A 15342-nucleotide genomic window follows, 5' to 3' on the forward strand; every position below is an offset into this window, starting at 1 on the left:
CACGACAATAGAAGCTAAGGCAATAGTTTCATCCCTACTAGGCAACTCTTTTTCATGAGGTTGTCTGCCAAACTTGGAGAAATTGAACTCATGTGACACACCTTCAAAGCCAACAGTGACAGTTTGCTTCTCACAATCAATATGAGCATTGACAGTATTGAGAAAACGTCTACCAAATATGATGGGACGGAAGCTATCTTGTGCGGTAGCAAGAATAAGGAAATCAGCAGGATAATTTGTTTTACCACACAAGACTTCAACATCCCTAACAATTCCCAGAGGGCAGATAGTATCTCTATTGGCAAGCTGAATAGTGACATCAATAGGCTCTATCTCAGCACGTGCAATCTCGTCTTTAATTTCATCATATAAGGATTGAGGTATTGCACTAACACTAGCACCCACGTCACATAAACCATGGTAACAATGAACTCCTATCTTAACAGAAACCACAGGCATGCCAACAACAGGCCTATGTTTGTCTCTAACGTGAGGTTTAGCAATTCTAGCAGCATCTTCACAGAAGTGAATATTATGTCCCTCAACATCGTCGAACAGAAGATCTTTGATAATAGCAATGCTAGGTTCAACTCTAATTTTCTCAGGGGGTTTAGGTGTTCTAATGTAGCCTCTAGGTAACACAGTTGAAGCTTTGGAATGATCCTTTATCCTAACAGGGAAAGGTGGTTTCTCAATGTAAGCACTCGGAACAATAGGATCATTATAGGCAATGACTTTCTCTTCATTTGGAGTGGGTTTAACTACATTGACTTCTAAAGGAGGATGATATTTAAACCACTTCTCTTTGGGGAGATCAATATGAGCAGCAAAGGATTCACACAATGAAGCTACTATCTCAGAGTCAAGTCCATACTTAGTGCTAAAGTCACAAAAAGTATTTGTCTCAACAAAGGATTTAACGCAATCAAACGTGAAATTCATAACTGAATCCATACCTTCTTCAAGCTCCCAATCTTCAGAGGTGCAATTAATTCTCTCCAATAAATTCCATTTGAAGTCAATATCTCTCTTCATAAAAGAACCAGTACAAGAAGTGTCAAGCATGGTGCGATCATCATGAGCAAGCCGAGCATAGAAGTTCTGAATGATAATTTCTCTCAAGAGCTCATGATTGGGGCATGAATATAATATTGATTTAAGCCTCCCCCAAGCTTGAGCGATGCTTTCTCTGTCACGAGGACAAAAATTATAAATATAATTCCAATCACGATGTACTAAATGCGTAGGATAAAACTTTTGATGAAATTCCAATTTCAACCGATTGTAGTCCCATGATCCAGTATCATCACATAGCCTATACCATGTCAACGCCTTATCCTTCAAAGATAAAGGAAAGACCTTCTTCTTGACCTCATCCTCGGGCAAACCTGCAAGCTTAAATAAACCACAAACTTCAGCTACATAGATTAGATGCAAGTCTGGATGTGATGTTCCATCTCTTGTAAAAGGATTAGCCAGCAGTTTCTCAAGCATACCCAAAGGAAATGCAAAGAAAATATTTTCAGTAGGTGCAGCAGGTTGAGGAGCAACTACTTGTTCTTCCGTTCGAGGTGAAGATACCCCGAACAAGCCCCTCAAAGGATTAGTATCCATAGTGACAAGTGACAATAAATTTCAGCACACTATATGAATGTTTCCTTACCAAGTTCCACTTACCAAAGGCGCTTCACTCCCCGGCAACGGCGCCAGAAAAGAGTCTTGATGACCCACAAGTATAGGGGATCAATCGTAGTCCTTTCGATAAGTAAGAGTGTCGAACCCAACGAGGAGCAAAAGGATCTGGCAAGTGGTTTTCAGCAAGGTAAAATCTGCAGGCACTGAAATTGTCGGTAACAAGTGATTGTGTGGTGAGATGATTCATAGCAAGAAACATGTAACAAAAGTAGAAATGGTGCAGCAAAGTGGCCCAATCCCTTTTGTAGCAATGGACAAGCCTGGACAAAGTCTTATAGGAAGAAAAACGCTCCCGAGGACACACGGGAATTTCTGTCATGCTACTTTTCATCATGTTCATATGATTCGCGTTCGTTACTTTGATAGTTTGATATGTGGGTGGACCGGCGCTTGGGTACTGCCCTTACTTGGACAAGCATCCCACTTATGATTAACCCCTCTCGCAAGCAGCCGCAACTACGAAAGAAGAATTAAGGCAAAGTCTAACCATAGCATTAAACTAGTGGATCCAAATCAGCCCCTTACGAAGCAACGCATAAACTAGGGTTTAAGCTTCTGTCACTCTAGCAACCCATCATCTACTTACTACTTCCCAATGCCTTCCTCTAGGCCCAAATAATGGTGAAGTGTTATGTAGTCGACTTTCACATAACACCACTAGAGAAAAACAACATACAACATATCAAATTACCGAACGAATACCAAATTCACATGACTACTATTAGCATGACTTATCCCATGTCCTTAGGAACAAAAGTAACTACCCACAAAGCATAATCATAATCATGACCAGAGAGGTAATGAGTAGAATCAAGGATCTGAACATAAACTCTTCCACCAAATAATCTAACTAGTATCAACTACAAAGAGTAATCAACACTACTAGCAACCTTACAAGTACCAATCGAAGTCGCGAGACGGAGATTGGTTACATGTGATGAACTAGGATTTGGAGATGAGATGGTGTTGATGAATATGTTGATGGTGACGAGTCCCCTCCGATGAGAGGAGTGTTGGTGATGACGATGGCGATGATCTCCCCCTCCGGGAGGGATGTTTCCCCGGCAGGATCGTCCTGCCGGAGCTCTAGATTGGTTCTGCTCAAGTTTCGCCTCGTGGCGGCGGCGAAACCACGAAAAAGCTCCTCCCTGATTTTTTCAGACGAAACCCTTCATATAGCAGAAGAGGGGGGCCAGTGGGCCAGTAGGCTGCCCACAAGCCCTCATTGCGCGGCCTGCGGGTGGCCGCGCCGTGCAGGCTTGTGGCCACGTGCACGCGCCCCTCTGGCACTTCTTCGGCTCAGTATGTTTTATAAATCCAGAAAAAAATCTCGTTGATTTTTACGGCGTTTGGAGTTGCGCAGAATAGGTACCTCAAACTTGCTCCACTTTCACGCAAGAATTCCAGGTGCCGGTATTCTCCCTCTTCATGTAAACCTTGCAAAATAAGAGAGAAGGGGCATAAGAATTGTACCGTGAAGTGAATTAACAGTCCAAGAAGCGATAAATATCAACATGAAAACATGATGCAAAATGGACGTATCACTCTCGCTCGGGTTGTGCTCGAGCGCCACCCACGCCTCACTTATCAGGCCGGGGATCTCCCTGGTGGGAGCCCCCAGGCCCGACCCAAGGGGGCACGGAGTGCGCCTTCCTATGCGATGGGAGACATGGCCCCGTCCCCGGACTCAGGGCCTGAAGTCCTAGGGCCCTCTGTGAGGAGGAGCTGCTTCTTCTTCTTGTGTGGGTCCTCGCGAGGTGTCTCGTCCCCTTCTCGTCTGAGCGTTTGGACTCCCCTTCGCGGTAGGTGCGCTCGAGGGTGTAAACGGCATCGTTCTCGTCGTAGGCGATGGTGATGACACCGCCGCTCCTTGGCATCTTGAGGACGTTGTAGCTGTGCTGGGTCACTGCCATGCACTGGGCGAGAGCCGGATACCAGAGATTCGCATTGTATGGCACGTGGATGTGTGCGACGTCGAAGACAATGAACTCAGTGTGGTAGTTCTTGCGTCCGCTGAAGGTGATTGGAAGGCGAACCTGCCCGATGGGCATAGTGGACCCTTCTGTGACCCCCCGAGAAAGGCTTGGTGGGCATGAGCTGCTCGTAAGGCAGGTGGAGTGTCTCGAAGGTCTTGATCGAGAGGACGTTGAGCCCTGCTCCACTGTCGATGAGCGTCTTGGTGACGAGGACATTGTTGATGGTTGGGGTGCACATCATGGGGAGCTAGCCGGCCATGAACGAGCACCTGAGCCGATCACTAGGGTCAAAGGTGATGATTGTCTAGGACTAGTTGAGGGGGCGCATAGCTTCAGGCCTCGGGAGAGCGGCATTCACCTCTCGGACAAACTTCTTGAAGGCGCAGTTTGAGGCTGGGGTCTGGGCGCCGCCCAAGATGGAGGCCATTGCCCTGACCTCCTAGAAGCCCCAGCCCCATCATTTTGCCTGTCTTCATCCCTCCTTCTGGGTGGTGGAGGTAGCGGAGGCTGACCGCATCGTTGCCCCTCCTGGGGGTCGTCGCGCCAGCGGTCCTCCTAAGGCTGGCCGCGCCAGTGGTCCTCCTGAAGCTGGCCGCGCCAGTGGTCCTCCTGAAGCTGGCTGCGCCAGCGGTCCTCCTGAGGCTACTCGTACCACCCCAGACGCGGCTCTCGGTCGTCCCAGCGGCCACCACTATGGCCACCACCGCACGCGGGGCCTCTGTCTCCGCGTCGGGGGCGCCTGCTCAAGTGCTCGATACGGACGAGTCGGAGATCGTGGCACTCTGAGGTATCATGGTAGTTGGTGCCGTGGAAGATGCACGTTGGCACCCCTCCGGACAAACGCTCGCCCCCTCGGCCGTGTTTCACCTCGGGCTTGGCGGAGAGCACCACTGGAGCCTTGCGCTTCACCTCCTTGGTCTTGGCCTTCTTCTCTTGTGGGTCCATCGCTTGGGGGCCGGGGAGCGACAGGCGCCCTTCTTCAGCCCTGGCGCATTTGCTTGCTAGGTTGAACATTTCCAGTGCAGTGCTCATTTCATCATTCATGGCGAGCTCCTCCTTCATCTTGAGGTCGGTGACTCCGTCAGAGAAGGCCAGATGACGGCTTCGTCCGACGCCTTGGGGATCTTAAAGCGCATGACCATGAAGCATTGTATGAACTTGTGCAGGGTCTCCCCCTCCTGCTTCTTGATGCGCCACAGGTCGTTCAGGGTAGGAGCGAGGTCGCGGGTGCCCTGGAAGTTGGCGATGAAGCTTCCATGTAGATCATCCTAGGGGGTGATGGACACCTTTGGGAGATTGAGGAGCCAAGAGAGTGCACCGCCCTTGAGCGCCATGGGGAACCAACACGCCATGGCCTTGTCGCCTCCTCCTGCCGCCCTGCTGCTCAGCGTGTAGAGTTGCAGGAACTCGGCCGGTCCAAGGAGCCGTCTTAGCACGGGGGTATATCGGGCTTGAACTTGCAGGGCCACGTAGTCAGGTAAAGCTCAGAGGCGATGGCGAGGCACCACACCGGCCAGAAGGGTGCGGCGCGCGCGGGATCAGCCAGGTCTTGTTGCTCCACTGGGTCTGCTTCAAGCGGGGCGCGCTCGAGACGCGGGATTTGTAGTGCCAGGGGCGCGCGCGCATCAGCGCGTGGCCAAGGAACCACCTAATAGCTGGCTTTATCTCCTGGCCCCGCCTTGCGTTCGCGAGGCTGGTCGCGGGGACGAGCTTCCTCTTTGCGACGGGGTCCACGCCACGCCGCGGAGGTGGGGGTGGCGCGTCTTGATCCTCATCATTCGCCAGAGACGGTTGGGGTCGAAGCGAGCAGAAGAGCGCCGCGGAGTCACGGGCGATAGCGACGAGTTCCTCGATGCGCTGGAGCCAGTCGTTGTGGCGGTCAGGGTGGGACGATAGCGGAGCAGCTCAGTGGCCATGGCAAGCGCGCACCAGCCATGCGGCGCCTCCGGCCGAGCGCACGATGACGACCCTGAAGCCCGGACGAGCGATGGAGTGGCCGTGTGACTGTCGGCCTGCTCGGTCACCAGCTGGGAGGAACCTTGCTGCCCTTGAACTTCGGGGCCGGTGGCAGCGTTCACCAAGGGCGACGGTGACCAGCGTGCGCCGGCGGCACCAACGGGCGCCGTCTGGGCAATGCGGGTGGCGCAGCACTGTACGCGAGCCCGGCGGGCGTCATCCTTCGGAGAGGCGAAGCTTGGTGAAAGCGGTGCTTGGAGGAAACCTTGACACGCCCCCTACCTGGCACACCAAATGTCGGATTTCGGACTCCGCAAAACACTAAAGATTTGAACTCAGGGGCGTGTACGAAGATCTCTCACAAGTTCGGCTCAGCTAGATCTCTACTTGCTTGGGATGGCAGGAAACTCACTCAATGGTGAGGGAAACATAGAGCACAACAGTTTACCTAGGTTCGGGCTGCTGTGAAGCGTAAAAACCTACTCCTGCTTTGGTGGATTGCCTCTCGTGGAGGTTGGTGGATGACCTAATACAGTGCTTGGGCGCCTTAGGAGGCTGGGTGACTTTGAGTGGTGATAGTGGGTGAATGAATGGTCCGGATCGGATCGGATCCCCTCTACAAAGCAACCTATCCTCTATTTATTGTGGCGGGCCCGGTCCTCTTCCCTTATCATTTCGGCGAGAAGGGATCCCACAGCAGCCAATTTTGAAGGGGAATAGGGGAACATGCTCCCCTGCCCAAAGGTGGTCTTCGCGCGCAAAGTGGCTGCCCGCGTTGCAGGGACGGGCCCGGGGATGACGTCTGCCCTCCTGGCGGGCGGCGACGGCCTTGTTGCACCAGAATGGAAATCTTCGGAAGATGCCTTTGTAACCCTGGTACGTCCTTGCCCCTTTGCACTAAAGGAGAAACTGCTCCGCCCGCTTGTTTGCTGCTCACCAGTCCTTCCCTTGCGTCACCCTTGACTCCTGAGGCCGGGCCTCGCCTCGAACTATCCATCCCTCCGGAGGGGTCCTGAGGAGGCCCCCTGCAGGTATTGATGGCGTTCCTCCTCGTGAAGCTTGGCCCCTCACGAGGGCCTTGCCTCGAGTGCTGCCGGGCCCGTTGGTTTGCTTGATGAAGTGGGCCAGCCTTGGGCTACAGGCACGCAGGTCTGGGTACCCCCGCAGGCCACCAACTATAGCTTGGGAAGCATGCTACAATTTTCTGGGAGTTTATTTGAAATATTTCAAAAGGTCAAAATAGACAGAATAGGTTTTCAAGTATTTTCTCATATTATTTGAACATAAATAGGGGTTTAAAATCTTATGTATGGAAAATATATGTCCTCTAAGTATCCCCAAATTTTCTCAGATTTTTCTAAGGAGATGCAAATAAAATAGAAAAACATTTTATAAAATAATTATTTTATGATTTTGGAGAGTTATAATAGTGCCAAAATCAGAATACAATCTTTGGGTGAAGGCACTCCCTTGAAATCAGGGTCTTGTAGTGCAAACCCAAAGCAAGGTTTTGAAATAGTTAAAAATGAGAAAAGGATATTTTTGAAAATAACATGTTATAAAAATATTGTTTTTGGATCCACTCATTCAAGCATACATACAATCAATGGCAATCATAGCACTTGCTTAAAAAGTTTTAGTAAACTCAGGTTTTTTGAAGAGGCTATAGTTGAAGTAAGGTAAAAACAAGGTGTGACAGACCTATCCCCCTTACAAGAATCTCGTCCCCGAGATTCCTAAGCTAGGTGCTCAAAAGGTACGGAACTTCGGATCGGAGATAGTCTTCACGCTCCGATGTTGCCTCTGCTTCGGTGTTGTTTCTCAACTGAACCTTGAAGTACTTGTTAGTGCGACTTCTGGTACAACGCTCGTCTTTGTCCAGGATGCGGATCGGCCTCTCACGATAAGTGAGGTCAGGTTGAAGGTCAATGGCTTGATGGTCGATGTCCTTATAAAGATCAAGACGATTTGGCGTCTCAAGGCACTTCCGAAGTTCTGACACGTGGAAGTCGTTGAGCACACCCGGAAGTTCCGGAGGTACCTCCAACTGGCAAGCAACTTCTCCACGCCTTGTCGTGATCTTAAAAGGTCCATTGAACCTTGGAGCAAGCTTCCCCTTGACATGGAAACGCTTGGTTACCTTGAGAAGTGTGATGCGAAGGTACACCTGGTCTCTGGGATTGAACTCCACTTTTTTGCGGTGAGAATCCGCATAGCTCTTCTGTCGCGACTTGGCCGCTTTCGGGTGTTCCCTGACTAGTTGCACCTTGTCTTCTGCTTCACAAAGAAAGTCTGGCCCGAATATCAATCCTTCACCAGTTTCGGACCAGTTGAGCAGGGTGGAGCACTTTCGTCTGTATAGCAGTTCAAATGGGGCCATCTGGAGACTGGACTGATAGTTGTTGTTGTACGAGAACTCAACGAATGGTAGACAGTCTTCGCATTTTGTCATATGTGCTAAGACACAAGCGTGGAGCATGTCCTCAAGTATATGATTTACTCGCTCCGTCTGTCCGCCCGTCTACAGGTGGAAGGCGGTGCTGAAAGAGAGCTTTGTTTCGAGAGCTTCTTGGAACTTCTTCCATAATCTTGAGATGAATTGCGTGCCTCAATCAGATACAATTTCCTTGGGAACTCCATGGAGGCTCACAATACGATGGATATATAGGCCGGCCAATTGTCTACCATCGTAAGTGGTGTTGACCGGAATAAAATGGGCCACCTTGGTTAGGTGGTCGACAACGACCCATATGGAATCGTGCCCTTTGCGTGACTTGGGCAGACCGGGGAAGAAGTCCATGCTGACTCTGTCCCACTTCCATTCGGGCACCTGGAGAGGTTGTAGCAGCCCAGCAGGTCGCTGGTGCTCAGCCTTGATACGCTGGCATACATCGCATTTGGCGATATAGGAAGCTATTTCCCTCTTCATGCCATGCCACCAAAACCTTTCTCGAAGGTCTTGATACATCATCGTTCCACCGGGGTGAATTGAGTAGGGTGTGTCGTGGGATTATTGCAAGATTAAATTCTTGAGTTCATCCTTGTTGGGTACGGATAAACGTTTCCCAAACCACACGACTCCTTGCTCATAAACTGAGAATTCTGGGGCCTTGCCTTCCTGGATCTTCTTCTTAATGCCTTCAATGCTCTTGTTTCCCTTCTGGATCTCTTTGATGTCGTCTGCCTGAGTGGGTTTGACTTCGAGGTTAGCTAGGAATCCTAGTTCAACTAGCTCCAACTCGAGGCCTTCCAGCTCATCATATAAGGCGAGTATCCTTTCCTTGAGCATAGCATTCAAGGTGCAGGCCTTCCGGATTAAGGCATTGGCCACCACATTGGCCTTACCGGGGTGGTATTCTATGCTGAGGTCGTATTCTTTGATTAGCTCCAACCATCTTCGATGCCTCATATTCAACTCCCTTTGAGTAAAAATATACTTCACACACTTGTGGTCGGTGTATATTTCACATCGCTTCCCCAGAAGGTAATGTCGCCATGTCTTCAGGGCATGCACTACTGCTGCCAACTCGAGGTCATGAGTAGCGTAGTTCTCTTCATGCGGGCGTAGTTGCCGTGACAGGTAAGCGACAACCCTGCAGTCTTGTATTAGGACGCCACCGAGCCCGGTCCTTGAGGCATCACAATATATCACAAACTCCTTGTTGATATCTAGAGTAGCCAGTACTGGGGCGGTAATCAATCTCTTCTTTAGTTCCTGGAAGCCTCCGACGTCCATTCGAACATCTTGCCCTTCTTCAAGAGCTGAGTCGTTGGTCTAGCGATGCGGGAGAATCCTTCCACGAACTTACGATAGTATCCCGCGAGCCCGAGGAAGCTTCTGACTTCCTACACATCGATTGGTGACTCCCAGTTGGTTACCGTGGTAATCTTGGATGGATCGACTGCCAATCCGTTTGTCATCATGGTATGACACAAGAATCCAACTTCGTGCAGCCAGAATTTGCATTTGCTAAACTTCGCATAAATTTGGTGCTCTCGAAGCTCTTCCAACACTAGCCTCAAGTGTTGCTCATGTTCTTCTTTGGACTTGGAGAAGATTAATATGTCATCGATGAAGATGATGACAAACTTATCCAGGTATTCCATGAAGACTTTGTTCATGAGGTCCATGAAGTATGCTGGGGCATTGGTCAACCCAAATGACATGACTGTGCACTCGTATAGACTGTACCAGGTCACGAATGTCGTCTTAGGTATGTCCTCGGGTCGGATCTTCAGTTGGTAATATCCAGATCTGGGGTCGATCTTGGAAAATACCTTGGCACCATTTAACTGGTCAAATAGGTCTTCGATCTTGGGGAGTGGGTACTTGTTCTTTATCGTGACTTCACTGAGGGAACGGTAATCGATGGAGAGCCTGATAGTCCCATCCTTCTAGGACACGAATAGAATAGGTGATCCCCAAGGTGATGCACTCGGACGAATGAATACCTTCCTCAATTTCTCATCCAACTCCTTCTTTAACTCTGCCAGCTCTTCGGATCCCATCCTGTAGGGCTTCTTATAGATAGGCCTTGACTCGGGCATGAGCTCATTGATGAACTTGATGTCTCAGTCAGGAGGCATCTCAGGCAGCTCATCAGGAAAGACGTCCGGGTATTCACAGACTATTGGTACTCGGTCCAACTCTTCTTTCGAAAGGCAGTTAACCTAAGGAACTTGAGTGGAGGTAGGCTCAGGGACATACTTGACTTTGACCCCTTGGTCACTTGTCATGGTAATAGCCCTTTTGGCACAGTCCAATATGCTTCCGTGCTTGGCCAACCAATCCATACCAAGGATCACGTCCAAGCCTTGTGACTTCAGGACGATGAGATCTGCATTGAAGCTTATCCCATTGATGTTGATCCGGACTCCTCTACATCCTAGGTTGGTCCTTAGCACTGCTCCCAGGGTATGTACTACCATTTCTCCATTAAGGAGGGTAGGCTTCAAACCACATTTTTCCGCAAACTTTTTGGTCACAAAAGATTGCGAAGCACCACAATCAAACAATATTGTTGCCAGGATGGAGTTGACGAGGAACGTACCCAGAATGCAGTTCGGGTCCTCCTGGGCTTCTTCTGCGGAGATGTGATTCACGCGTCCCCTACTATGGTATTGCTGGTTGAGGGAGCTTGGTTCCTTCTTGGTACTCCATGACCTTGTCCTTGATTAGGCGCATTGGGGTGTGGTGCATCAGGCTTCTTGTTGGGGCATTGTCTGGAGTAGTGCCCAGTGTGACCACATCCAAAGCAGGTAACTTGCCCTGGAAGACTGGATTTGACCCCACTGTTGTTGGGTGGGTTGATCGCTTGCTTGGGGTTGGCATGCTGCTGGGGCTGATAATTCTGGCGGAACATTGGTGCCTTATACTGTTGTTGCTGATAGTTGGGTCTTGCCAGGGCGGATTGCTATGGACGTGCCTTCTGGTTACTAGAACGTCCATTACCCATCAGCTTATGCTTACAGGTGTCATCCATCGCGCGACGCTTATCTTCCAGCATAAGGGCCTTGTTTACCAGATCATAGAAGGTCCGGTATTCACAAACAACAAGGTGATACTTAAGCGATTGCTGGAGTCCTTCCATGAAGCGTTCCATCTTCGCAGCTTCAGCGTTGACGTCTTCTCGTGCATACCGTGACAGAAGGTTGAACTTCTGTAGGTACTCCTTGACCGTCCCGTTGCCTTGCCTCAAAGCTCGGAATTCCCGCTTCTTAATGGTCATCATTCCAAGGGGAATGTGAGAGGCGCGAAATCCTTCCTTGAATACAGCCCAAGTAATAGCATGCCCTTCCCGCATGATTTGGAACCCGTCCGACCAAGCTCTGGCCGTGCCTCTGAGACAGTGAGAAGCATAAATGACTTTCTCGCAGTCGTCGGTGCATTTAACCAGCGCAAGAAGGTCTTCAATGGTGCGGATCCAGTCATCAGCATCCAAGGGTTGAGTTGTCTCCGTGAATATTGGAGGCGTAGTCCTCATAAACTCAGACAGAGTGGAGCGACTGTTGCCATTTCCGTTTTGCGGCGAATAGTTCACTAAGACTTGAGCCAACTGTTGGATGGCGGCATTGCTGGCTTGATGTTCCTCTCGGAGATCCTGGAGGAACTGAGCCACGGTCATGCTCTCCGGAGGAGGTGGCGGCAGGGGAATGTCGCCTTGCTGCTGCTCAGGATGATCTCCAGCTTGCGCAGACCCACCGGTTCCCGGTTGCTGGCCAGAAGCGCCAATGCTGGGGTTGCCGAAGGTACTGGTGTGAGTAGAAATCACCATCCTATTTGGGAGCAGACAGGTCAATATTCCGAAGTGGTCGGGCAATCATATGGGATGACGCTCCTAGATAAGGAGGTTTGGTACTGTGCAACTGTGTGAGACAACAAAAAGATTTGAGGGAACTAATGCAATTACTTAATTAAAACAAGTGATGTAGTCGCTTACAAGCTGCCTAAGGCAGAAATGCGGCTTGCATCAAAACATGAATAGGAAGCACACAACACTCGTGGTTCTCATGAACCGATACACAGACTCGACTTTGCTGGGGAGACTCCTAACTTGCCTAAGACATTCCTCTAAGCGACGGACTGATCGGTATCGTATGCAGGCTCTACCGGGTCTTTGTCTTCATCCTCATTGGTGTCTTCTTCCTTGAGAGCTGTGGGGGAAGGAAGAGGTCCATCACGGCGTCGCTTTGTTGGCGAAGCGGTGAGGAGCTCAGTGTATTCTTCCACAGTCAGATGGCGACTCTGTATAGGAGTGGCCTTGAGCGATGGTACCCCTCCTCGGAAAGCAATGGTAGGCTGCCCACCGGGTGCTCCTTCCTTCTTGACCTTGCGGGTCTTCACCTTTTCCATGCGGAGTAAGTCCTTGACTTGGTGTAGCTCTTGGTGAAGTGTTATGGATTCCTTGATCACAAGATGAGTCAGGGTATTGACGGAGAGGCTGTAGTAGGTCTGAAACCTGAGTGACGTCCCGTCTTCCGGGGATGGGTTGAGTGTCCAGCTCCAGTCAAGCCCGTCCTTAACAAAAGGCAGGTGAAGTGTAACCGTCTCATTGGCCATCTCGGGAAGGATATCACGGAGATGCACGAGCGCATCTCGTGCCGCTGTCTCCATTGTCAACACTAGGTTCTCCATCTATGATCCTTCAAAGAACCAGCTAGTTCGGGAGTCGTTTGCCTTTACTATGACGTCTATGTGATATTCCTTTGTGTTGGTGTTGACCCAGTGCTCGTGGTAGAGGAAAATGGTTGTGCGGTGTACTTGACACTTATCCAGGTTGTCTCCCAAAAGCAAGGGAAAGCCAGTTTCCAGAAGCGTCTCGGGTATGAAAACCATCTACAAGGTATTTAGGAGAGGGTTAGAAATTTGTGGGTGGTATGAAATAGTAGCAAGGTGTAGAAATCTCAAGTGCAAGGGCTAAGGGTACTAATCGTCTCGGCTATCGTCCATGCTACCTAAGACTTCCTACAGTCAGGATGGCTCTGATACCAGCTCTGTGGGGACCCCGACTTACGAGTCGAGATGGCCAAATGAACGTGCTCAATGATCCTAGAGATCAATGCTCACCGAACACACAGATACTGAATATTAAGAGTCTTACATCCAACATACCGTTCGATACAACAAATGACCATCATGGTCAAGTCTCACATAGATAGGCCCTAGAAGGCCAATCACACTGATACAACTACTAGCGAAAAGCTTGGGAATAAACGGGAGCCCATGCCATCAGCCTTCACCAACAGGCATTCTGACTGGGAAGCGTCCTAGTTTGCATGTCCGTATCTGGTGACGAATTCTTCTCCAATTCCGGTTCTTCCATGTCTGGTCAATAACATAACTAGTGGCAAGCCAGTGAGTACTTTAAATATACTCGCAAACAGGCCACGATATGGATAATGCAGTTGGTATGATAATAAGTGGTATGCAACATTTGTGGAAAGCATGCTTTGAATGTAAATAAACATGATCATAGACGGGTATGGATATGCATCATAAGCTAGATGGTATGCAGAAGAACAGCTTACAGATATCAACATATCTGCTGTGGGCAGAACACTTCGGGTTCACCCGATATGCCAAGTCACCAAACTTGTCAAATCCTCTTACTCAGATAACACCTTTGAACACACACAAACACACACACTTGGTTTATGCAGAAACAACTAGACGTAGTTTAAGCAACACCACCCAACTGTCCTTGACTATGGAAACAGTTATTCAAATAGTTTTACACTCTGCAGAGGTTGTACGCTGTACCCACGAGATCCGGAAAACTTCCATGTCATCCATGACTCGTGGTATATAACATACCCAAGGTAAGTACCCGATCATTGTCTTTCCCCTAACAACACTAGACAAAGAGTTCCACTCAATTGGTACCCAACCCACATGATGTACGTCTTACGAGCACCAAATCTGGACAGTATCATCCATGCGGGGACCAACGGTGTGTCCGGAACATGTAAAAACGGCATAGTTGACCTACCTGGTACGACCCCATCATGAGACTGACCACATACCACTCCTGCCACTAGTAATGTGGCCTCTTTGCTAGCACCGACCAAAGTAATCAACAAAGCCCCGTCCCATAAAGGGGTAACATGGTCGCAGATGTGAGGTTGGGATGTTCGACAAATCATAAATCTAATCCCATTTCCGAAACCACTCACACAAAATATTCCCGGTGCACCACTGCTTCACAAGTGGACACCTAACTCATCATCACCCTCGGGCATTAGCGGCACGTGACGGGGTTTTCGTAAACCTTTGATATTAACTTTACCATCATCATGCTTATGCTTCTACTATCCGTAGCACTAATGTCTACTTGTCAACATAATATTAGCGTGACCCTCATAGGTGGTAGGATCATGCTCAAATGCAAGTGCTCCAGAGGAACCATCGGTAACAGCATATTGATGATTTACCAAATACTCATGATCATTTGCAACGGTATTATTTACTCTAAATGAAAAGCAATAAACATTTTGCTCAAACATGGTCAAAGGGCTACTTGCCTTGATCAACTAGGTATCCGGGGTCTTCAGGGTCTTCGGGTCCAACTCCTTCATGGAACGTGGAATCTATCATCGTTATAATAGTAATAAAATAAGTAGCTCACTCAAAAACAGAGCACAAACTTACTTTAAAAATGTTATCCTATTCTGATAAATCTATTTTATAGTTTTACAAATATTTTCTCTGGTTTTGATGAAAGGATTATTTTTTAAATCCAAACAACAGGAGCTAAAGTATTCAAAATAAGCCTTTTAATTATATCTATGCAGAACAGTTTTCATAAAAAATAGTATAACAACTCTATTAAATTCTTCACATTTTTAGAGGAATTGTGGTGGAAAAATAATTAAAATTTATTAAATAATAATCTCCGCAAAAAACTTTTAAAAACATATTAAAAATAGAAAGAAAAAGGGGTTCAACCCTGGCCTGGCTCGGCCAGTGGCTAGGCCAGCCCAACTAGCCAACCGACGAGTTAGCCAACCAGCAGCCCAGGCGCGCCCATGTCGTCAGGTTCAAATCTGATGCACGGGCCCCTGCAGTCAGCGGCACAGAGAGGAGAGGGGGAGAGACTGGCCATCGATAGGTGGGGCATGCGTCTCGGGGTCGTCTTCCTCCTCTGGACAAAGGGGAGGGGAGGCACGCCGGCGGTGATACCGGCGCCCTCATGTCCCAATGACGGCGGGAATGGAA

The sequence above is a fragment of the Hordeum vulgare genome, chromosome 6H (genome assembly GCF_904849725.1).
Source record: "Hordeum vulgare subsp. vulgare chromosome 6H, MorexV3_pseudomolecules_assembly, whole genome shotgun sequence".
Lineage (NCBI taxonomy): Eukaryota > Viridiplantae > Streptophyta > Magnoliopsida > Poales > Poaceae > Hordeum > Hordeum vulgare.